Here is a 26372-nt window from a genome sequence, read left to right on the forward strand (position 1 = left end):
CAAGCAGTCACTGGTGGCCAAGTTGAAGGCTTCCGAATCAGATGCATGTTCCGACTCTGAGCTAGAACCCGACAAGGGGGACGGCAAAGGGAAGCAAATCATTGATGCAGATCCTAGTGCCACTGTTGCCACTGCCAAGATCCAGAAGAATGAGCCCGAAGAGCCAGAGGAGGGGGAACGTCTTTTCCACTCACAGATGTGGGTGAAGGGTTTGCCGTTGCAGTTCATTGTCGACAGTGGTAGCCAAAAGAACCTCGTTTCAGCAGAGGTCATGAAGCGGTTGGGCCTACCAACTACGCCACACCCACAACCGTACAGTATCGGGTGGCTTCACGAAGGACGAGATCTCAAAGTTTGCCAACAGTGCCGCCTTCCCTACAGCATCAAGCCCTTCACAGACGAGGTATTATGTGATGTTACACCTCTAGATGTTTGTGATGTACTATTAGGCCAACCATACTTGTGGAGACGACATGCTGTGTATGAGTCAAGGCCTCGCGCTGTCATTATTTCTTTGGATAATTCATTATACAGGATACCGGAGGAAGCCCCACCTACAGCCACCTCTTTGATCACTGCTAAGAAAGGCAGCAAGCTCATCTCACACACTAGGAAATTTATTTTCTGTCTGGTTCGCTCCCAAAGTAAGGGGAAGATCGTTGCTACATCCATGACCCCCACGAAGGGTTCCTCCATGCAGCAGCAGCAACAGAGGGATACAGTAAGAACAGAAGACAAGAACAACTTCTTCTCACCCACAGGGGTACCACACAAGTTTCAGGTGGGGAACAAAGTTTGGTTGCATCGACAAAAAGAACGCCTTACCAGAACCCATCAGAAGCTCAGGCCACTCCGACATGGTCCTTACACTAGTACCAAGGCTATGGGAAACAATGCTTTGAATCACAACATTCTTCCATTCCTTCGCCAAGTGTTCAATGTGGACAGTCGCCGACCATGCTTCCCACCATTTCTGGACACATTAGAGATTTCAGAACAGCTCACCAGAGACCCAACTCAACAGAAGCTTCCTCATCTCAGGGAGGAACTCAACGCAATGGGGACCATTGCTTCCTAAGGGGGGAGGAATGATCCAGGTGGATGTTGGTGGCCACCCACCTATCCCATTTGGACCCCCACAACTGTCTCTTTCAGTTTTTCACTTTCCTTAATTATAGCGCAGTTTACTATTTTTAGCAGTTTTTCGGGTCCTAAACTTCCGGAGCCGTTTTGAGGCCCTAAACGACGTTTTTTGGGAAATCCACCACCAGCGATTTTTTTGATAAAAATCGTCTTTTCCGTCGTAGTCCTCGGAGAGATCTTTCCAACGGGCTATCATGCGCGTCAAACGGAGATAATACGACCAATTCGCGACCCCGGGAAGTTGGCTGTCCAACTCACCCCAAAACGGGGCCCACAATTTGGCGTTTCATCTTCTAGGGTTAGGTTTTGGGATGTGAAGGGTTTTCCATTGTTTCTCAATAATAAATAGGCCTTCGAGCCTCATTGTAAACACAGTTCGAAACAGTTCATAGGCATGTAGCTGACACATCTCTTCTCATAGATAAGCTACCATCGCCCTAGCTGGGTTATTTCTATTTGTAAGCATATTTCACTATTCTCCATTAATGAAATGAAGTATTATTTCCGCTGCATCTCTGTTTTTATGGTTAGCGCATCTCTGTATTTATGGTTATCTCTGTAATTTATTGCGTTCCTGCTTAAATCCGGATCAGTGGTATTAGAGCGGTCTGCTTTTTCTCTGTTTTTCTTTGCATGTCCCCAACGAGGTCGGGATATAAGGAGTTAGGGCTTGAATTGGTCGAACCTTTGCAAGACCAACCTCGCAAATCTCGACGACCTCCCATGGCGGATGAGAAGAAAGACGAGGGGGCAGGAGATCCTATCAGAATCTTGCTCGAAGAATCCCTCGAGCGGCAAAGGAACGCGATGATGGATAGCTTTGCGCAGATCCTTCAGTGGCTACCCAGCGGCGACGCATCGGCTTCCAACAGCTACTCTGGAAATGCCACACCGTTTAAGGTACAAGTTAATTTTGAAATCCCCATCTTCGAGGGTCAAATAGACGCAGATGCCGTAGATAAATGGTTAAATCTGCTAGATGGGTATTTTTCTGTTCATGAATTTTCAAGTCGAGAAAATATTGTTTTCGCTCTTCTCAAAGCAGCCCCCCGCGTCAAGGACTGGTGGGAAACATACTGCGAGTAGAAGGATGAAAGTACAGGCTCACTGTTTTCAGCCGCCCCCACTTGGAATGACTTCCGGGATGCCATCAAGGAGCAGTACTACCCTATCAAAAGCTATGAGGACAAATACATCAAATGGACCACACTGCGGCAGGGACGAGACCAAGATGTATCAGAGTTCACAAATATTTTTCATACCCTTCGCACACAGTTGGATATCAAAGATTCTAAGCTGCATCTAGTACTCAAATATCGCGGCTGCTGACACAGATACATCCAGGAAGAGATGGAGTTCTTGAAGATCTCCTCACTCGGCACAGCATACCGATACGCTGTCAAAATTGAGCAAAAGTTCAAACAGAAGAAGCGAGACTTTGGATCTGCAAATCCGAAGCCCAAAGGACAAAGCCAAGGTGGGGTGACCCAAGACAACCCCTCGAAGCTGCAAGAAAAGAACAACACCATGAAGCCGAAGAAGGACACAGGAAAGTGGTGTGAGTTCCACAAGAGTCCCACTCATAACACAAGTGAGTGTCGGACCAAGCAGTCACTGGTGGCCGAGTTGAAGGCTTTCGAATCAGATGCATGTTCCGACTCTGAGCTAGAACCCGACAAGGGGGACGACAAAGGGAAACAAATCATTGATGCGGATCCTAGTGCCACTGTTGCCACTGCCAAGATCCAGAAGAATGAGCCCGAAGAGCCAGAGGAGGGGGAACGTCTTTTCCACTCACAGATGTGGGTGAAGGGTTTGCCGTTGCAGTTCATTGTCGACAGTGGTAGCCAAAAGAACCTCGTTTCAGCAGAGGTCATGAAGCGGTTGGGCCTACCAACTACGCCACACCCACAACCGTACAGTATCGAGTGGCTTCACGAAGGACGAGATCTCAAAGTTCGCCAACAGTGCCGCCTTCCCTACAGCATCAAGCCCTTCACAGACGAGGTATTATGTGATGTTACACCTCTAGATGTTTGTGATGTACTATTAGGCCAACCATACTTGTGGAGGCGACATGCTGTGTGTGAGTCAAGGCCTCGCGCTGTCATTATTTCTTTGGATAATTCATTATACAGGATACCGGAGGTAGCCCCACCTACTGCCACCTCTTTGATCACTGCTAAGAAAGGCAGCAAGCTCATCTCACAGACTAGGAAATTTATTTTCTGTCTGGTTCGCTCCCAAAGTAAGGGGAAGATCGTTGCTACATCCATGACCCCCACGAAGGGTTCCTCCACGCAGCAGCAGCAACAGAGGGATACAGTAAGAACAGAAGACAAGAACAACTTCTTCTCACCCACAGGGGTACCACACAAGTTTCAGGTGGGGAACAAAGTTTGGTTGCATCGACAAAAAGAACGCCTTACCAGAACCCATCAGAAGCTCAGGCCACTCCGACATGGTCCTTACACTAGTACCAAGGCTATGGGAAACAATGCTTTGAATCACAACATTCTTCCATTCCTTCGCCAAGTGTTCAATGTGGACCGTCGCCGACCATGCTTCCCACCATTTCTGGACACATTAGAGATTTCAGAACAGCTCACCAGAGACCCAACTCAACAGAAGCTTCCTCATCTCAGGGAGGAACTCAACGCAATGGGGACCATTGCTTCCTAAGGGGGGAGGAATGATCCAGGTGGATGTTGGTGGCCACCCACCTATCCCATTTGGACCCCCACAACTGTCTCTTTCAGTTTTTCACTTTCCTTAATTATAGCGCAGTTTACTATTTTTAGCAGTTTTTCGGGTCCTAAACTTCCGGAGCCGTTTTGAGGCCCTAAACGACGTTTTTTGGGAAATCCACCACCAGCGATTTTTTTGATAAAAATCGTCTTTTTCGTCGTAGTCCTCGGAGAGATCTTTCCAACGGGCTATCATGCGCGTCAAACGGAGATAATACGACCAATTCGCGACCCCGGGAAGTTGGCTGTCCAACTCACCCCAAAACGGGGCCCACAATTTGGCGTTTCATCTTCTAGGGTTAGGTTTTGGGATGTGAAGGGTTTTCCATTGTTTCTCAATAATAAATAGGCCTTCGAGCCTCATTGTAAACACAGTTCGAAACAGTTCAGAGGCATGTAGCTGACACATCTCTTCTCATAGATAAGCTACCATCGCCCTAGCTGGGTTATTTCTATTTGTAAGCATATTTCAGTATTCTCCATTAATGAAATGAAGTATTATTTCCGCTGCATCTCTGTTTTTATGGTTAGCGCATCTCTGTATTTATGGTTATCTCTGTAATTTATTGCGTTCCTGCTTAAATCCGGATCAGTGGTATTAGAGCGGTCTGCTTTTTCTCTGTTTTTCTTTGCATGTCCCCAACGAGGTCGGGATATAAGGAGTTAGGGCTTGAATTGGTCGAACCTTTGCAAGACCAACCTCGCAAATCTCGACGACCTCCCATGGCGGATGAGAAGAAAGACGAGGGGGCAGGAGATCCTATCAGAATCTTGCTCGAAGAATCCCTCGAGCGGCAAAGGAACGCGATGATGGATAGCTTTGCGCAGATCCTTCAGTGGCTACCCAGAGGCGACGCATCGGCTTCCAACAGCTACTCTGGAAATGCCACACCGTTTAAGGTACAAGTTAATTTTGAAATCCCCATCTTCGAGGGTCAAATAGACGCAGATGCCGTAGATAAATGGTTAAATCTGCTAGATGGGTATTTTTCTGTTCATGAATTTTCAAGTCGAGAAAATATTGTTTTCGCTCTTCTCAAAGCAGCCCCCCGCGTCAAGGACAGGTGGGAAACATACTGCGAGCAGAAGGATGAAAGTACAGGCTCACTATTTTCAGACGCCCCCACTTGGAATGACTTCCAGGATGCCATCAAGGAGCAGTGTTACCCTATCAAAAGCTATGAGGACAAATACATCAAATGGACCACACTGCGGCAGGGACGAGACCAAGATGTATCAGAGTTCACAAATATTTTTCATACCCTTCGCACACAGTTGGGTATCAAAGATTCTGAGCTGCATCTGGTACTCAAATATCGCGGCTGCCGACACAGATACATCCAGGAAGAGATGGAGTTCTTGAAGATCTCCTCACTCGGCACAGCATACCGATACGCTGTCAAAATCGAGCAAAAGTTCAAACAGAAGAAGCGAGACTTTGGATCTGCAAATCCGAAGCCCAAAGGACAAAGCCAAGGTGGGGTGACCCAAGACAACCCCTCGAAGCTGCAAGAAAAGAACAACACCATGAAGCCGAAGAAGGACACAGGAAAGTGGTGTGAGTTCCACAAGAGTCCCACTCATAACACAAGTGAGTGTCGGACCAAGCAGTCACTGGTGGCCGAGTTGAAGGCTTCCGAATCAGATGCATGTTCCGACTCTGAGCCAGAACCGACAAGGGGGACGGCAAAGGGAAGCAAATCATTGATGCGGATCCTAGTGCCACTGTTGCCACTGCCAAGATCCAGAAGAATGAGCCCGAAGAGCCAGAGGAGGGGGAACGTCTTTTCCACTCACAGATGTGGGTGAAGGGTTTGCCGTTGCAATTCATTGTCGACAGTGGTAGCCAAAAGAACCTCGTTTCAGCAGAGGTCGTGAAGCGGTTGGGCCTACCAACTACGCCACACCCACAACCGTACAGTATCGGGTGGCTTCACGAAGGACGAGATCTCAAAGTTCGCCAACAGTGCCGCCTTCCCTACAGCATCAAGCCCTTCACAGACGAGGTATTATGTGATGTTACACCTCTAGATGTTTGTGATGTACTATTAGGCCAACCATACTTGTGGAGGCGACATGCTGTGTATGAGTCAAGGCCTCGCGCTGTCATTATTTCTTTGGATAATTCATTATACAGGATACCGGAGGTAGCCCCACCTACTGCCACCTCTTTGATCACTGCTAAGAAAGGCAGCAAGCTCATCTCACAGACTAGGAAATTTATTTTCTGTCTGGTTCGCTCCCAAAGTAAGGGGAAGATCGTTGCTACATCCATGACCCCCACGAAGGGTTCCTCCACGCAGCAGCAGCAACAGAGGGATACAGTAAGAACAGAACACAAGAACAACTTCTTCTCACCCACAGGGGTACCACACAAGTTTCAGGTGGGGAACAAAGTTTGGTTGCATCGACAAAAAGAACGCCTTACCAGAACCCATCAGAAGCTCAGGCCACTCCGACATGGTCCTTACACCAGTACCAAGGCTACGGGAAACAATGCTTTGAAGCACAACATTCCTCCATTCCTTCGCCGAGTGTTCAATGTGGACCGTCGCCGACCATGCTTCCCACCATTTCTGGACACATTAGAGATTGCAGAACAGCTCACCAGAGACCCAGCTCAACAGAAGCTTCCTCATCTCAGGGAGGAACTCAACGCAATGGGGACCATTGCTTCCTAAGGGGGGAGGAATGATCCAGGTGGATGTTGGTGGCCACCCACCTATCCCATTTGGACCCCCACAACTGTCTCTTTCAGTTTTTCACTTTCCTTAATTATAGCGCAGTTTACTATTTTTAGCAGTTTTTCGGGTCCTAAACTTCCGGAGCCGTTTTGAGGCCCTAAACGACGTTTTTTGGGAAATCCACCACCAGCGATTTTTTGATAAAAATCGTCTTTTCCGTCGTAGTCCTCGGAGAGATCTTTCCAACGGGCTATCATGCGCGTCAAACGGAGATAATACGACCAATTCGCGACCCCGGGAAGTTGGCTGTCCAACTCACCCCAAAACGGGGCCCACAATTTGGCGTTTCATCTTCTAGGGTTAGGTTTTGGGATGTGAAGGGTTTTCCATTGTTTCTCAATAATAAATAGGCCTTCGAGCCTCATTGTAACACAGTTCGAAACAGTTCAGAGGCATGTAGCTGACACATCTCTTCTCAGAGATAAGCTACCATCGCCCTAGCTGGGTTATTTCTATTTGTAAGCGTATTTCACTATTCTCCATTAATGAAATGAAGTATTATTTCCGCTGCATCTCTGTTTTTATGGTTATCGCATCTCTGTATTTATGGTTATCTCTGTAATTTATTGCGTTCCTGCTTAAATCCGGATCAGTGGTATTAGAGCGGTCTGCTTTTTCTCTGTTTTTCTTTGCATGTCCCCAACGAGGTCGGGATATAAGGAGTTAGGGCTTGAATTGGTCGAACCTTTGCAAGACCAACCTCGCAAATCTCGACGACCTCCCATGGCGGATGAGAAGAAAGACGAGGGGGCAGGAGATCCTATCAGAATCTTGCTCGAAGAAGCCCTCGAGCGGCAAAGGAACGCGATGATGGATAGCTTTGCGCAGATCCTTCAGTGGCTACCCAGAGGCGACGCATCGGCTTCCAACAGCTACTCTGGAAATGCCACACCGTTTAAGGTACAAGTTAATTTTGAAATCCCCATCTTCGAGGGTCAAATAGACGCAGATGCCGTAGATAAATGGTTAAATCTGCTAGATGGGTATTTTTCTGTTCATGAATTTTCAAGTCGAGAAAATATTGTTTTCGCTCTTCTCAAAGCAGCCCCCCACGTCAAGGACTGGTGGGAAACATACTGCGAGCAGAAGGATGAAAGTACAGGCTCACTGTTTTCAGCCGCCCCCACTTGGAATGACTTCCGGGATGCCATCAAGGAGCAGTACTACCCTATCAAAAGCTATGAGGACAAATACATCAAATGGACCACACTGCGGCAGGGACGAGACCAAGATGTATCAGAGTTCACAAATATTTTTCATACCCTTCGCACACAGTTGGGTATCAAAGATTCTGAGCTGCATCTGGTACTCAAATATCGCGGCTGCTTACACAGATACATCCAGGAAGAGATGGAGTTCTTGAACATCTCCTCACTCGGCACAGCATACCGATACGCTGTCAAAATCGAGCAAAAGTTCAAACAGAAGAAGCGAGACTTTGGATCTGCAAATCCGAAGCCCAAAGGACAAAGCCAAGGTGGGGTGACCCAAGACAACCCCTCGAAGCTGCAAGAAAAGAACAACACCATGAAGCCGAAGAAGGACACAGGAAAGTGGTGTGAGTTCCACAAGAGTCCCACTCATAACACAAGTGAGTGTCGGACCAAGCAGTCACTGGTGGCCGAGTTGAAGGCTTCCGAATCAGATGCATGTTCCGACTCTGAGCTAGAACCCGACAAGGGGGACGACAAAGGGAAGCAAATCATTGATGCGGATCCTAGTGCCACTGTTGCCACTGCCAAGATCCAGAAGAATGAGCCCGAAGAGCCAGAGGAGGGGGAACGTCTTTTCCACTCACAGATGTGGGTGAAGGGTTTGCCGCTGCAATTCATTGTCGACAGTGGTAGCCAAAAGAACCTCGTTTCAGCAGAGGTCGTGAAGCGGTTGGGCCTACCAACTACGCCACACCCACAACCGTACAGTATCGGGTGGCTTCACGAAGGACGAGATCTCAAAGTTCGCCAGCAGTGCCGCCTTCCCTACAGCATCAAGCCCTTCACAGACGAGGTATTATGTGATGTTACACCTCTAGATGTTTGTGATGTACTATTAGGCCAACCATACTTGTGGAGGCGACATGCTGTGTATGAGTCAAGGCCTCGCGCTGTCATTATTTCTTTGGATAATTCATTATACAGGATACCGGAGGTAGCCCCACCTACAGCCACCTCTTTGATCACTGCTAAGAAAGGCAGCAAGCTCATCTCACACACTAGGAAATTTATTTTCTGTCTGGTTCGCTCCCAAAGTAAGGGGAAGATCGTTGCTACATCCATGACCCCCACGAAGGGTTCCTCCACGCAGCAGCAGCAACAGAGGGATACAGTAAGAACAGAAGACAAGAACAACTTCTTCTCACCCACAGGGGTACCACACAAGTTTCAGGTGGGGAACAAAGTTTGGTTGCATCGACAAAAAGAACGCCTTACCAGAACCCATCAGAAGCTCAGGCCACTCCGACATGGTCCTTACACTAGTACCAAGGCTATGGGAAACAATGCTTTGAATCACAACATTCTTCCATTCCTTCGCCAAGTGTTCAATGTGGACAGTCGCCGACCATGCTTCCCACCATTTCTGGACACATTAGAGATTTCAGAACAGCTCACCAGAGACCCAACTCAACAGAAGCTTCCTCATCTCAGGGAGGAACTCAACGCAATGGGGACCATTGCTTCCTAAGGGGGGAGGAATGATCCAGGTGGATGTTGGTGGCCACCCACCTATCCCATTTGGACCCCCACAACTGTCTCTTTCAGTTTTTCACTTTCCTTAATTATAGCGCAGTTTACTATTTTTAGCAGTTTTTCGGGTCCTAAACTTCCGGAGCCGTTTTGAGGCCCTAAACGACGTTTTTTGGGAAATCCACCACCAGCGATTTTTTTGATAAAAATCGTCTTTTCCGTCGTAGTCCTCGGAGAGATCTTTCCAACGGGCTATCATGCGCGTCAAACGGAGATAATACGACCAATTCGCGACCCCGGGAAGTTGGCTGTCCAACTCACCCCAAAACGGGGCCCACAATTTGGCGTTTCATCTTCTAGGGTTAGGTTTTGGGATGTGAAGGGTTTTCCATTGTTTCTCAATAATAAATAGGCCTTCGAGCCTCATTGTAAACACAGTTCGAAACAGTTCATAGGCATGTAGCTGACACATCTCTTCTCATAGATAAGCTACCATCGCCCTAGCTGGGTTATTTCTATTTGTAAGCATATTTCACTATTCTCCATTAATGAAATGAAGTATTATTTCCGCTGCATCTCTGTTTTTATGGTTAGCGCATCTCTGTATTTATGGTTATCTCTGTAATTTATTGCGTTCCTGCTTAAATCCGGATCAGTGGTATTAGAGCGGTCTGCTTTTTCTCTGTTTTTCTTTGCATGTCCCCAACGAGGTCGGGATATAAGGAGTTAGGGCTTGAATTGGTCGAACCTTTGCAAGACCAACCTCGCAAATCTCGACGACCTCCCATGGCGGATGAGAAGAAAGACGAGGGGGCAGGAGATCCTATCAGAATCTTGCTCGAAGAATCCCTCGAGCGGCAAAGGAACGCGATGATGGATAGCTTTGCGCAGATCCTTCAGTGGCTACCCAGAGGCGACGCATCGGCTTCCAACAGCTACTCTGGAAATGCCACACCGTTTAAGGTACAAGTTAATTTTGAAATCCCCATCTTCGAGGGTCAAATAGACGCAGATGCCGTAGATAAATGGTTAAATCTGCTAGATGGGTATTTTTCTGTTCATGAATTTTCAAGTCGAGAAAATATTGTTTTCGCTCTTCTCAAAGCAGCCCCCCGCGTCAAGGACAGGTGGGAAACATACTGCGAGCAGAAGGATGAAAGTACAGGCTCACTGTTTTCAGACGCCCCCACTTGGAATGACTTCCGGGATGCCATCAAGGAGCAGTACTACCCTATCAAAAGCTATGAGGACAAATACATCAAATGGACCACACTGCGGCAGGGACGAGACCAAGATGTATCAGAGTTCACAAATATTTTTCATACCCTTCGCACACAGTTGGGTATCAAAGATTCTAAGCTGCATCTGGTACTCAAATATCGCGGCTGCTGACACAGATACATCCAGGAAGAGATGGAGTTCTTGAAGATCTCCTCACTCGGCACAGCATACCGATACACTGTCAAAATCGAGCAAAAGTTCAAACAGAAGAAGCGAGACTTTGGATCTGCAAATCCGAAGCCCAAAGGACAAAGCCAAGGTGGGGTGACCCAAGACAACCCCTCGAAGCTGCAAGAAAAGAACAACACCATGAAGCCGAAGAAGGACACAGGAAAGTGGTGTGAGTTCCACAAGAGTCCCACTCATAACACAAGTGAGTGTCGGACCAAGCAGTCACTGGTGGCCGAGTTGAAGGCTTCCGAATCAGATGCATGTTCCGACTCTGAGCTAGAACCCGACAAGGGGGACGACAAAGGGAAGCAAATCATTGATGCGGATCCTAGTGCCACTGTTGCCACTGCCAAGATCCAGAAGAATGAGCCCGAAGAGCCAGAGGAGGGGGAACGTCTTTTCCACTCACAGATGTGGGTGAAGGGTTTGCCGTTGCAGTTCATTGTCGACAGTGGTAGCCAAAAGAACCTCGTTTCAGCAGAGGTCGTGAAGCGGTTGGGCCTACCAACTACGCCACACCCACAACCGTACAGTATCGGTGGCTTCACGAAGGACGAGATCTCAAAATTCGCCAACAGTGCCGCCTTCCCTACAGCATCAAGCCCTTCACAGACGAGGTATTATGTGATGTTACACCTCTAGATGTTTGTGATGTACTATTAGGCCAACCATACTTGTGGAGGCGACATGCTGTGTGTGAGTCAAGGCCTCGCGCTGTCATTATTTCTTTGGATAATTCATTATACAGGATACCGGAGGTAGCCCCACCTACTGCCACCTCTTTGATCACTGCTAAGAAAGGCAGCAAGCTCATCTCACAGACTAGGAAATTTATTTTCTGTCTGGTTCGCTCCCAAAGTAAGGGGAAGATCGTTGCTACATCCATGACCCCCACGAAGGGTTCCTCCACGCAGCAGCAGCAACAGAGGGATACAGTAAGAACAGAACACAAGAACAACTTCTTCTCACCCACAGGGGTACCACACAAGTTTCAGGTGGGGAACAAAGTTTGGTTGCATCGACAAAAAGAACGCCTTACCAGAACCCATCAGAAGCTCAGGCCACTCCGACATGGTCCTTACACTAGTACCAAGGCTATGGGAAACAATGCTTTGAATCACAACATTCTTCCATTCCTTCGCCAAGTGTTCAATGTGGACCGTCGCCGACCATGCTTCCCACCATTTCTGGACACATTAGAGATTTCAGAACAGCTCACCAGAGACCCAACTCAACAGAAGCTTCCTCATCTCAGGGAGGAACTCAACGCAATGGGGACCATTGCTTCCTAAGGGGGGAGGAATGATCCAGGTTGATGTTGGTGGCCACCCACCTATCCCATTTGGACCCCCACAACTGTCTCTTTCCTTAATTATAGCGCAGTTTACTATTTTTAGCAGTTTTTCGGGTCCTAAACTTCCGGAGCCGTTTTGAGGCCCTAAACGACGTTTTTTGGGAAATCCACCACCAGCGATTTTTTTGATAAAAATCGTCTTTTCCGTCATAGTCCTCGGAGAGATCTTTCCAACGGGCTATCATGCGCGTCAAACGGAGATAATACGACCAATTCGCGACCCCGGGAAGTTGGCTGTCCAACTCACCCAAAACGGGGCCCACAATTTGGCGTTTCATCTTCTAGGGTTAGGTTTTGGGATGTGAAGGGTTTTCCATTGTTTCTCAATAATAAATAGGCCTTCGAGCCTCATTGTAAACACAGTTCAAAACAGTTCATAGGCATGTAGCTGACACATCTCTTCTCATAGATAAGCTACCATCGCCCTAGCTGGGTTATTTCTATTTGTAAGCATATTTCACTATTCTCCATTAATGAAATGAAGTATTATTTCCGCTACATCTCTGTTTTTATGGTTAGCGCATCTCTGTATTTATGGTTATCTCTGTAATTTATTGCGTTCTTGCTTAAATCCGGATCAGTGGTATTAGAGCGGTCTGCTTTTTCTCTGTTTTTCTTTGCATGTCCCCAACGAGGTCGGGATATAAGGAGTTAGGGCTTGAATTGGTCGAACCTTTGCAAGACCAACCTCACAAATCTCGACGACCTCCCATGGCGGATGAGAAGAAAGACGAGGGGGCAGGAGATCCTATCAGAATCTTGCTCGAAGAATCCCTCGAGCGACAAAGGAACGCGATGATGGATAGCTTTGCGCAGATCCTTCAGTGGCTACCCAGAGGCGACGCATCGGCTTCCAACAGCTACTCTGGAAATGCCACACCGTTTAAGGTACAAGTTAATTTTGAAATCCCCATCTTCGAGGGTCAAATAGACGCAGATGCCGTAGATAAATGGTTAAATCTGCTAGATGGGTATTTTTCTGTTCATGAATTTTCAAGTCGAGAAAATATTGTTTTCGCTCTTCTCAAAGCAGCCCCCCGCGTCAAGGACTGGTGGGAAACATACTGCGAGTAGAAGGATGAAAGTACAGGCTCACTGTTTTCAGCCGCCCCGACTTGGAATGACTTCCGGGATGCCATCAAGGAGCAGTACTACCCTATCAAAAGCTATGAGGATAAATACATCAAATGGACCACACTGCGGCAGGGACGAGACCAAGATGTATCAGAGTTCACAAATATTTTTCATACCCTTCGCACACAGTTGGGTATCAAAGATTCTGAGCTGCATCTGGTACTCAAATATCGCGGCTGCTGACACAGATACATCCAGGAAGAGATGGAGTTCTTGAAGATCTCCTCACTCGGCACAGCATACCGATACGCTGTCAAAATTGAGCAAAAGTTCAAACAGAAGAAGCGAGACTTTGGATCTGCAAATCCGAAGCCCAAAGGACAAAGCCAAGGTGGGGTGACCCAAGACAACCCCTCGAAGCTGCAAGAAAAGAACAACACCATGAAGCCGAAGAAGGACACAGGAAAGTGGTGTGAGTTCCACAAGAGTCCCACTCATAACACAAGTGAGTGTCGGACCAAGCAGTCACTGGTGGCCGAGTTGAAGGCTTCCGAATCAGATGCATGTTCCGACTCTGAGCTAGAACCCGACAAGGGGGACGACAAAGGGAAGCAAATCATTGATGCGGATCTTAGTGCCACTGTTGCCACTGCCAAGATCCAGAAGAATGAGCCCGAAGAGCCAGAGGAGGGGGAACGTCTTTTCCACTCACAGATGTGGGTGAAGGGTTTGCCGTTGCAGTTCATTGTCGACAGTGGTAGCCAAAAGAACCTCGTTTCAGCAGAGGTCGTGAAGCGGTTGGGCCTACCAACTATGCCACACCCACAACCGTACAGTATCGGGTGGCTTCACGAAGGACGAGATCTCAAAGTTCGCCAACAGTGCCGCCTTCCCTACAGCATCAAGCCCTTCACAGACGAGGTATTATGTGATGTTACACCTCTAGATGTTTGTGATGTACTATTAGGCCAACCATACTTGTGGAGGCGACATGCTGTGTGTGAGTCAAGGCCTCGCGCTGTCATTATTTCTTTGGATAATTCATTATACAGGATACCGGAGGTAGCCCCACCTACTGCCACCTCTTTGATCACTGCTAAGAAAGGCAGCAAGCTCATCTCATAGACTAGGAAATTTATTTTCTGTCTGGTTCGCTCCCAAAGTAAGGGGAAGATCGTTGCTACATCCATGACCCCCACGAAGGGTTCCTCCACGCAGCAGCAGCAACAGAGGGATACAGTAAGAACAGAAGACAAGAACAACTTCTTCTCACCCACAGGGGTACCACACAAGTTTCAGGTGGGGAACAAAGTTTGGTTGCATCGACAAAAAGAACGCCTTACCAGAACCCATCAGAAGCTCAGGCCACTCCGACATGGTCCTTACACTAGTACCAAGGCTATGGGAAACAATGCTTTGAATCACAACATTCTTCCATTCCTTCGCCAAGTGTTCAATGTGGACCGTCGCCGACCATGCTTCCCACCATTTCTGGACACATTAGAGATTTCAGAACAGCTCACCAGAGACCCAACTCAACAGAAGCTTCCTCATCTCAGGGAGGAACTCAACGCAATGGGGACCATTGCTTCCTAAGGGGGGAGGAATGATCCAGGTTGATGTTGGTGGCCACCCACCTATCCCATTTGGACCCCCACAACTGTCTCTTTCAGTTTTTCACTTTCCTTAATTATAGTGCGGTTTACTATTTTTAGCAGTTTTTTGGGTCCTAAACTTCCGGAGCCGTTTTGAGGCCCTAAACGACGTTTTTGGGAAATCCACCACCAGCGATTTGTTTGATAAAAATCGTCTTTTCCGTTGTAGTCCTCGGAGAGATATTTCCAACGGGCTATCATGCGCGTCAAACGGAGATAATACGACCAATTCGCGACCCCGAGAAGTTGGCTGTCCAACTCACCCCAAAACGGGGCCCACAATTTGGCATTTCATCTTCTAGGGTTAGGTTTTGGGATGTGAAGGGTTTTCCATTGTTTCTCAATAATAAATAGGCCTTCGAGCCTCATTGTAAACACAGTTCGAAACAGTTCATAGGCATGTAGCTGACACATCTCTTCTCATAGATAAGCTACCATCGCCCTAGCTGGGTTATTTCTATTTGTAAGCATATTTCACTATTCTCCATTAATGAAATGAAGTATTATTTCCGCTGCATCTCTGTTTTTATGGTTAGCGCATCTTTGTATTTATGGTTATCTCTGTAATTTATTGCGTTCCTGCTTAAATCCGGATCAGTGGTATTAGAGCGGTCTGCTTTTTCTCTGTTTTTCTTTGCATGTCCCCAACGAGGTCGGGATATAAGGAGTTAGGGCTTGAATTGGTCGAACCTTTGCAAGACCAACCTCGCAAATCTCGACGACCTCCCATGGCGGATGAGAAGAAAGACGAGGGGGCAGGAGATCCTATCAGAATCTTGCTCGAAGAATCCCTCGAGCGGCAAAGGAACGCGATGATGGATAGCTTTGCGCAGATCCTTCAGTGGCTACCCAGAGGCGACGCATCGGCTTCCAACAGCTACTCTGGAAATGCCACACCGTTTAAGGTACAAGTTAATTTTGAAATCCCCATCTTCGAGTGTCAAATAGACGCAGATGCCGTAGATAAATGGTTAAATCTGCTAGATGGGCATTTTTCTGTTCATGAATTTTCAAGTCGAGAAAATATTGTTTTCGCTCTTCTCAAAGCAGCCCCCCGCGTCAAGGACAGGTGGGAAACATACTGCGAGCAGAAGGATGAAAGTACAGGCTCACTGTTTTCAGACGCCCCCACTTGGAATGACTTCCGGGATGCCATCAAGGAGCAGTGTTACCCTATCAAAAGCTATGAGGACAAATACATCAAATGGACCACACTGCGGCAGGGACGAGACCAAGATGTATCAGAGTTCACAAATATTTTTCATACCCTTCGCACACAGTTGGGTATCAAATATTCTTAGCTGCATCTGGTACTCAAATATCGCGGCTGCCGACACAGATACATCCAGGAAGAGATGGAGTTCTTGAAGATCTCCTCACTCGGCACAGCATACCGATACGCTGTCAAAATCGAGCAAAAGTTCAAACAGAAGAAGCGAGACTTTGGATCTGCAAATCCGAAGCCCAAAGGACAAAGCCAAGGTGGGGTGACCCAAGACAACCCCTCGAAGCTGCAAGAAAAGAACAACACCATGAAGCCGAAGAAGGACACAGGAAAGTGGTGTGAGTTCCACAAGAGTCCCACTCATAACACAAGTGAGTGTCGGACCAAGCAGTCACTGGTGGCCGAGTTGAAGGCTTCCGAATCAGATGCATGTTCCGACTCTGAGCTAGAACCCGACAAGGGGGACGGCAAAGGGAAGCAAATCATTGATGCGGATCCTAGTGCCACTGTTGCCACTGCCAAGATCCAGAAGAATGAGCCCGAAGAGCCAGAGGAGGGGGAACGTCTTTTCCACTCACAGATGTGGGTGAAGGGTTTGCCGTTGCAGTTCATTGTCGACAGTGGTAGCCAAAAGAACCTCGTTTCAGCAGAGGTCGTGAAGCGGTTGGGCCTACCAACTACGCCACACCCACAACCGTACAGTATCGGGTGGCTTCACGAAGGACGAGATCTCAAAGTTCGCCAACAGTGCCGCCTTCCCTACAGCATCAAGCCCTTCATAGACGAGGTATTATGTGATGTTACACCTCTAGATGTTTGTGATGTACTATTAGGCCAACCATACTTGTGGAGGCGACATGCTGTGTATGAGTCAAGGCCTCGTGCTGTCATTATTTCTTTGGATAATTCATTATACAGGATACCGGAGGTAGCCCCACCTACTGCCACCTCTTTGATCACTGCTAAGAAAGGCAGCAAGCTCATCTCACAGACTAGGAAATTTATTTTCTGTCTGGTTCGCTCCCAAAGTAAGGGGAAGATCGTTGCTACATCCATGACCCCCACGAAGGGTTCCTCCACGCAGCAGCAGCAATAGAGGGATACAGTAAGAACAGAAGACAAGAACAACTTCTTCTTACCCACAGGGGTACCACACAAGTTTCAGGTGGGGAACAAAGTTTGGTTGCATCGACAAAAAGAACGCCTTACCAGAACCCATCAGAAGCTCAGGCCACTCCGACATGGTCCTTACACTAGTACCAAGGCTATGGGAAACAATGCTTTGAATCACAACATTCTTCCATTCCTTCACCAAGTGTTCAATGTGGACCGTCGCCGACCATGCTTCCCACCATTTCTGGACACATTAGAGATTTCAGAACAGCTCACCAGAGACCCAACTCAACAGAAGCTTCCTCATCTCAGGGAGGAACTCAACGCAATGGGGACCATTGCTTCCTAAGGGGGGAGGAATGATCCAGGTGGATGTTGGTGGCCACCCACCTATCCCATTTGGACCCCCACAACTGTCTCTTTCAGTTTTTCACTTTCCTTAATTATAGCGCAGTTTACTATTTTTAGCAGTTTTTCGGGTCCTAAACTTCCGGAGCCATTTTGAGGCCCTAAATGACGTTTTTTGGTAAATCCACCACTAACGATTTTTTTGATAAAAATCGTCTTTTCCGTCGTAGTCCTCGGAGAGATCTTTCCAACGGGCTATCATGCGCGTCAAACGGAGATAATACGACCAATTCGCGACCCCGGGAAGTTGGCTGTCCAACTCACCCCAAAACGGGGCCCACAATTTGGCGTTTCATCTTCTAGGGTTAGGTTTTGGGATGTGAAGGGTTTTCCATTGTTTCTCAATAATAAATAGGCCTTCGATTCTCATTGTAAACATAGTTCGAAACAGTTCATAGGCATGTAGCTGACACATCTCTTCTCATAGATAAGCTACCATCGCCCTAGCTGGGTTATTTCTATTTGTAAGCATATTTCACTATTCTCCATTAATGAAATGAAGTATTATTTCCGCTGCATCTCTGTTTTTATGGTTAGCGCATCTCTGTATTTATGGTTATCTCTGTAATTTATTGCGTTCCTGCTTAAATCTGGATCAGTGGTATTAGAGCGGTCTGCTTTTTCTCTGTTTTTCTTTGCATGTCCCCAACGAGGTCGGGATATAAGGAGTTAGGGCTTGAATTGGTCGAACCTTTGCAAGACCAACCTCGCAAATCTCGACGACCTCCCATGGCGGATGAGAAGAAAGACGAGGGGGCAGGAGATCCTATCAGAATCTTGCTCGAAGAATCCCTCGAGCGGCAAAGGAACGCGATGATGGATAGCTTTGCGCAGATCCTTCAGTGGCTACCCAGAGGCGACGCATCGGCTTCCAACAGCTACTCTGGAAATGCCACACCGTTTAAGGTACAAGTTAATTTTGAAATCCCCATCTTCGAGGGTCAAATAGACGCAGATGCCGTAGATAAATGGTTAAATCTGCTAGATGGGTATTTTTCTGTTCATGAATTTTCAAGTCGAGAAAATATTGTTTTCGCTCTTCTCAAAGCAGCCCCCCACGTCAAGGACTGGTGGGAAACATACTGCGAGTAGAAGGATGAAAGTACAGGCTCACTGTTTTCAGCCGCCCCCACTTGGAATGACTTCCGGGATGCCATCAAGGAGCAGTACTACCCTATCAAAAGCTATGAGGACAAATACATCAAATGGACCACACTGCGGCAGGGATGAGACCAAGATGTATCAGAGTTCACAAATATTTTTCATACCCTTCGCACATAGTTGGGTATCAAAGATTCTGAGCTGCATCTGGTACTCAAATATCGCGGCTGCTGACACAGATACATCCAGGAAGAGATGGAGTTCTTGAAGATCTCCTCACTCGGCACAACATACCGATACGCTGTCAAAATCGAGCAAAAGTTCAAACAGAAGAAGCGAGACTTTGGATCTGCAAATCCGAAGCCCAAAGGACAAAGCCAAGGTGGGGTGACCCAAGACAACCCCTCGAAGCTGCAAGAAAAGAACAACACCATGAAGCCGAAGAAGGACACAGGAAAGTGGTGTGAGTTCCACAAGAGTCCCACTCATAATACAAGTGAGTGTCGGACCAAGCAGTCACTTGTGGCCGAGTTGAAGGCTTCTGAATCAAATGCATGTTCCGACTCTGAGCTAGAACCCGACAAGGGGGACGGCAAAGGGAAGCAAATCATTGATGCGGATCCTAGTGCCACTGTTGCCACTGCCAAGATCCAGAAGAATGAGCCCGAAGAGCCAGAGGAGGGGGAACGTCTTTTCCACTCACAGATGTGGGTGAAGGGTTTGCCGTTGCAGTTCATTGTCGACAGTGGTAGCCAAAAGAACCTCGTTTCAGCAGAGGTCGTGAAGCGGTTGGGCCTACCAACTACGCCACACCCACAACCGTACAGTATCGGGTGGCTTCACGAAGGACGAGATCTCAAAGTTCGCCAACAGTGCCGCCTTCCCTACAGCATCAAGCCCTTCACAGACGAGGTATTATGTGATGTTACAACTCTAGATGTTTGTGATGTACTATTAGGCCAACCATACTTGTGGAGGCGACATGCTGTGTATGAGTCAAGGCCTCGCGCTGTCATTATTTCTTTGGATAATTCATTATACAGGATACCGGAGGTAGCCCCACCTACTGCCACCTCTTTGATCACTGCTAAGAAAGGCAGCAAGCTCATCTCACACACTAGGAAATTTATTTTCTGTCTGGTTCGCTCCCAAAGTAAGGGGAAGATCATTGCTACATCCATGACCCCCACGAAGGGTTCCTCCACGCAGCAGCAGCAACAGAGGGATACAGTAAGAACAGAACACAAGAACAACTTCTTCTCACCCACAGGGGTACCACACAAGTTTCAGGTGGGGAACAAAGTTTGGTTGCATCGACAAAAAGAACGCCTTACCAGAACCCATCAGAAGCTCAGGCCACTCCGACATGGTCCTTACACTAGTACCAAGGCTATGGGAAATAATGCTTTGAATCACAACATTCTTCCATTCCTTCGCCAAGTGTTCAATGTGGACCGTCGCCGACCATGCTTCCCACCATTTCTGGACACATTAGAGATTTCAGAACAGCTCACCAGAGACCCAACTCAACAGAAGCTTCCTCATCTCAGGGAGGAACTCAACGCAATGGGGACCATTGCTTCCTAAGGGGGGAGGAATGATCCAGGTGGATGTTGGTGGCCACCCACCTATCCCATTTGGACCCCCACAACTGTCTCTTTCAGTTTTTCACTTTCCTTAATTATAGCGCAGTTTACTATTTTTAGCAGTTTTTTGGGTCCTAAACTTCCGGAGCCGTTTTGAGGCCCTAAACGACGTTTTTTGGGAAATCCACCACCAGCGATTTGTTTGATAAAAATCTTCTTTTCCGTCGTAGTCCTCGGAGAGATCTTTCCAACGGGCTATCATGCGCGTCAAACGGAGATAATACGACCAATTCGCGACCCCGGGAAGTTGGCTGTCCAACTCACCCCAAAACGGGGCCCACAATTTGGCGTTTCATCTTCTAGGGTTAGGTTTTGGGATGTGAAGGGTTTTCCATTGTTTCTCAATAATAAATAGGCCTTCAAGCCTCATTGTAAACACAGTTCGAAACAGTTCATAGGCATGTAGCTGACACATCTCCTCTCAGAGATAAGCTACCATCGCCCTAGCTGGGTTATTTCTATTTGTAAGCATATTTCAATATTCTCCATTAATGAAATGAAGTATTATTTCCGCTGCATCTCTGTTTTTATGGTTAGCGCATCTCTGTATTTATGGTTATCTCTGTAATTTATTGTGTTCCTACTTAAATCCAGATCAAAAAGTTACCAATGGCCTTCCTTGCCTGACTATGGATATTTTTTTTCCAAACAATGGTATCCAAGGTAGGTTGGGAACCAAGTTTTTTGTGGGGAGAAAAAATAGTGTTTATGTTTCCACCTCCAACGTGTTGGCATTATGATTCAGGTGTTGTCCTTGATGGCAAACTCATTCAGGTGGTAAATCAAGAAGGACGCAGGAAATATGTTCAGCAAGTGCGTCCCCGCAGGTATACCATACAGAACCCGCGTCCAGGGACGCAGGCCAGCCGTTCAGGAGGTGCGTCCGCTCAGTGCACACATTTTAAGGCAGAGAAAAGCACGTGGGGGTTTCTTGTGTGGTATCTAGCCGACGGTTTTGTGTTTCTATGGTGTCGGCTCGTGGTATTGTTCCACGCTTTGGGGAGAAGCTTGCCTATATAAAGCAAAGGAGTTCATTTTGATTGAGCATCATCTTGGTGGAACATCTCTTGGTGTGATCTAGTCCAAATCTATAAGGGCAAATCTTCTAATGGACTACGATCTATATGGCGCATGATCAGATCTGTGGATCTGAGTGTTTGGGTTGGTTCTGAAGTCCTCTTATCTTCTATATCTGAAGGGACGCAGATTCAGTGAAGGGAAAGTGCGTCGGGACGCAGTACAGTAAAGACTCAGGTGCGTCTCTGAGGCAAAGGATGCGGCGCGACTGTGGCATTGGGTGCGTCTCTGAGGCAAAGGACGCGGCGCGACTGTGGCATTGGGTGCGTCTCTGAGGCAAAGGACGCGGCGCGACTGTGGCATTGGGTGCGTCTCTGAAGCGAAAGACGCGGCGCGATAGTGTTTCTGGGAGCGTCGGTCGCAGAAAAGCAAAAAGGAACAGTGCGTCTGCACGCAGAACAGCATAAGGTATACTGCGTCCAGTCGCAGGCCACAGAAAGAAAATATGCGTCCCTGTCTTAAGATGATCTGTTGACTGTATATTTCTGTTCATAAGGTGTTCTGGGTTGTTTATGTAATTACTGATCTGATATCTGTAGTAGACTGTATCTGTTGTATACTTGTTGATCATTTGATTCTTCATGAAAAGAAGTAGGGGGTTGTAGCTCCCTTCCAGGAGAAACTGGAAAACGAGAAAGAGTTGTAGCTCTTTGCAGGTTGCAGCCTGCGTGCTGGTAAAGGACTGCACCAGTACAAAATCATTGTAAAAAGAATTTCTTGAAAGAAGATAGAGACATATTGCAGCAGGTGGTTTTTCTCCCGCATTGGGTTTCCACCTTACATCTTGTGTTCTTTGGTGTGACTGTCTATTTTCTTTATTCATGCTCATTGTTTTATGGTACTGATATGCAAGAATATTTCAAAAGATCAAATAAGGAAGATTTGGTAAATTGCTAGATAATACTGATTCACCCCCCCTCTCAGTATTATTTCCAACAATTGGTATCAGAGCAGGTCCTTCAGAAAAGCTTGATCGTTTGAAGGTAGATCGTTCATCATGAGCAACTACGAGAGAGAAGCATCAATCAGGCCACCCGTCTTCGATGGGACAAACTTCAATTATTGGAAGGTAAGAGTTACTGCATATCTTCAATCTCTTGGTACAGAAGTTTGGAACATTGTAGAATCAGGCTATGCCTTTCCTTCAGCTACCCCTACAGATCCAGCTGAGAAAAAGCAGTATGAAACAAATGCAAAAGCAGTCAGTACTCTATTAGGAAGTATATCTCAAACAGAGTTCATGAAGGTCATGCACTTCAAATCAGCAAAAGAGATATGGGACAAAATGATCACTAGCTATGAAGGAGATGAACAGGTAAAAGAAGCTAAACTTCAAACTCTCAGGATTCAATATGAGACTCTCAAGATGTATAATGATGAAAGTGTGGCTAATTATTTTCTTCGGGTAGATGAGATTGTTAATTGTATGAAAAATTTGGGTGAAGAAATAAAAGAGACTATAGTAGTTCAAAAGATTCTAAGATCTTTATCCCCCAAGTTTGAATCTAAAGTATCTGCAGTAGAAGAAAAGGAAAATCTCCGTGTTCTCACTATGTCTCAGCTGCATGGAATTCTAACTGCTTATGAAATGAGAAAGGGAGGTCCATCAGACAGAAGGGAAGCTGCTTTTAAAGCATCAGGCAAAGAAGATCACTATGAAGCAAGTCATGTTCCAGAAGAAGAGGAAGAAGAATCAAATTTTGTCAGAAATCTTCAAAGAGGTTCTGGAAGGTTCAGAGGTAAGCTACCTTTCAAATGTTTTGCTTGTGGAAGAGTAGGTCATTATGCTGCAAAATGCTCTTATAAGGATAAAGGAAAGGAACCAGTTAGATGGAACAAGAAACAAAGTGCAAATAAGAAAAGCTACTACACCCATGAAGATAGTGATGGCTTATCAAACAGTGATGAAGATGAACAAGGTAACAAATATAGATTGTTAATGGCATTTGAAGATGATGATTATGAGGATGCTGTAGATGTGGATAACCTTTATGATGAAATTACTAGACTCAAGAGATGTATAGAAGAAAAGAACATGATTATTGATACTCTACAATTTCAGATTGATGAAAAGGAAAAACATCTTGAAAAATTAGAAGGTGAAATTGTTGGTCTTAGAAAAGAAATTGAGAAAACAAAAACTATTAATCTCAAGTTTGTCAAAGGATCTGAAACGTTGAATGAGATTATCAGTGTGCAGCGGTCTCCACTAAATAAGACAGGTCTGGGCTATAATGGAGAAACTTCTCAAGCATCCACTTCAAAAAGTTATCTTGATGCAGCAAGAAGAAATGAGCAAGAGCACAAGGAAGATCATCAGGTAAAGCAGGGACAAACGTCAAACAGAAACTATCAGGGGCAATCTAGCTTAAGGGTGAACAAAAGCCACAACCAGCCACAGGTAAAATCTTCCCAATTTGGTTCAAGAATAGATGAAAATAGAAATTACAATCAGTTGGCTGGTAGATTCAATAATCGCAGAAACTTCTTCAATGGACAATGCTTTTCTTGCCATAACTTTGGTCACAAAGCAGCTCAATGTGTTGCGTATAAAACAATCATGACTAGGGAAGCTCAAAAGCAAAGAAGTATGACAGGGATTACAAAAAGGACCTATAACAATTTTTCAGCTCTTGAAAATGAAGTTGAATGCTCTATTTGCAATAATTTTGGACATGAAGATTTTGAATGCAGAAGCAGGTTTCCGGAAAGAAAGGTACAAGAACAAAAAAGGGAACAAACCTCAGGCACCAAAACATGGAAAATAAAGGAACCTCAAACAGAAAGATGTGGGATAGCATTCTATGCAGAAGGACAAGAAAATCTATGGTACATTGACAGTGGATGTTCAAAGCATATGACAGGTGATAAAGAAAAACTTGAATCTTATTCTAATTTAGAAAAGGGAAAGAAAGTCTCTTTTGGAAATGATACTCCTGCAACTATAAAAGGAAAAGGTATTGCTCCGTTAAAAGAAGATGTTAAGGCTGGAAATGTTTTGTTTGTTGATGGACTAAAGCATAATCTTCTAAGTGTAAGCCAGATGTGTGATCAAAGAACCGAGGTTATATTCAGATCAAATGGGTGTCTTGTTCGTGATCTTGATACAGGTAAAACAGTTCTCAAAGGTAAAAGAACTCCAAATAATCTATACATATTTGATGAAGGACAACAACAATGCTATCTAAGCAAGGATGAAGAGCACTGGTTATGGCATCGAAGGTTGGGACATCTAAGCTTCTCACAAATAAGGAAAGCTTGCAAATATCAGGCAGTTCGCGATCTTCCAGATATCAAAATTCCTGACAACACCATATGCAGATCATGTCAGTTTGGAAAACAGACCAGAACTAACTTTCCAGAGAAAGAAGGATCAGCCAGCATGCCTCTTGAGCTAGTACACACAGATGTATGTGGACCATTCAGAAAAAGAACACCTAGAGGAGAGGAATACTTGATATTATTTATTGACGATTTCTCCAGGTTTGTTTGGTTAGGACTTATGAAGCACAAAGATGAAGCTTTCGAAAAATTCAAATCCTTCAAAGCATTGGTTGAAAATGAATCAGGTCACAAGATTAAGTGCCTCAGATCCGACAGAGGTGGAGAATTTACTTCAAATGAATTTTTCGATTTCTGTGATGAACATGGGATAAGGAGAGAATTTTCTACAGCTAGAACTCCTCAGCAAAATGGAGTAGTGGAAAGAATGAACAGAACAATCCAGCAAATGGCTCGTGCTATGCTTGATGAATCAGGAACTCCTGCAACCTTCTGGGGTGAAGCTGCACATGCGGCAGTTATTATTCTCAACAAGACAAATGTCCGAGTGAACAGCACTCAAACTCCTCATGAGCTCTGGAGTGGTAAAACTCCTTCGGTAAAGCACTTCAAAATCTTTGGGAGCAAATGCTATATCAAGAATACTGAGGAGCAGCTTGGCAAACTTGATCCTAGAGCAGATGAAGGAATTCTTCTTGGCTACTCTCCACATAGCAAAGCATACAAATGCTACAATAAAAGACTTGGCAGAATTGTTGACAGCATTGATGTAGTGGTTGATGAGAAGGGATACATTCCTAGGCAAATACATCGTGAAGACATTGAAGAAGATGAAAGCTACCCTCAAAGACAGAATGATGAAGAAGAAGAACCGCAAGAACAATCTCAAGAAGGACCTCACGAAGAAGCAGAAGAAAGAACAAGAATAGAAGAAAAGACTCCATCCAGATATGTTCAAAAGAACCATCCAGAATCTCAGATCATGGGACAAAAAGAAGCAGGTATACAAACTAGAAGAACAGTTGCAGAAGCTTCAAGTTATTTGGCATTACTCTCCTCTACTGAACCACAAAATGTGAAAGAGGCATGCAAAGATGAATGTTGGGTGAAAGCAATGGATGAAGAACTTGAGCAAATCGAAAAGAACAACACTTGGGAGCTGGTTCCTAGACCAAAGGATAAGAATGTTATCGGAACAAAATGGGTTTTCAAAAATAAATTGAATGAAAATGGAGAAGTAATTAGAAACAAAGCCAGACTTGTTTGTAAAGGGTATGCACAGCAAGAAGGAATAGACTTTGAAGAAACTTTTGCTCCTGTTGCAAGACTTGAGGCCATCCGAATGTTTCTTGCTCTCTCAAGTTGTCAGAACTTCAAAGTATTTCAAATGGATGTGAAATCAGCCTTTCTGAATGGAGACTTGGATGAAGAAGTGTACATTGAACAGCCAGATGGTTTCATTCTTGGAAACGATCCAAATCTTGTATGCCGATTAAAAAAGGCTCTCTATGGTCTCAAACAAGCTCCAAGGGCTTGGTACTACCGGTTGGACAAATATCTTCATCAACAAGGTTTTTCAAAAGGTTCAGCAGATAGCAATCTTTATATAAAAGTTGAAAATGACAAATTACTAATACTTGTTGTGTATGTAGATGACATTATTTTTG

The sequence above is a fragment of the Pinus tabuliformis genome, chromosome J (assembly GCF_031772625.1).
Source record: "Pinus tabuliformis cultivar Carrire ecotype Pingquan chromosome J, CPIR1, whole genome shotgun sequence".
Lineage (NCBI taxonomy): Eukaryota > Viridiplantae > Streptophyta > Pinopsida > Pinales > Pinaceae > Pinus > Pinus tabuliformis.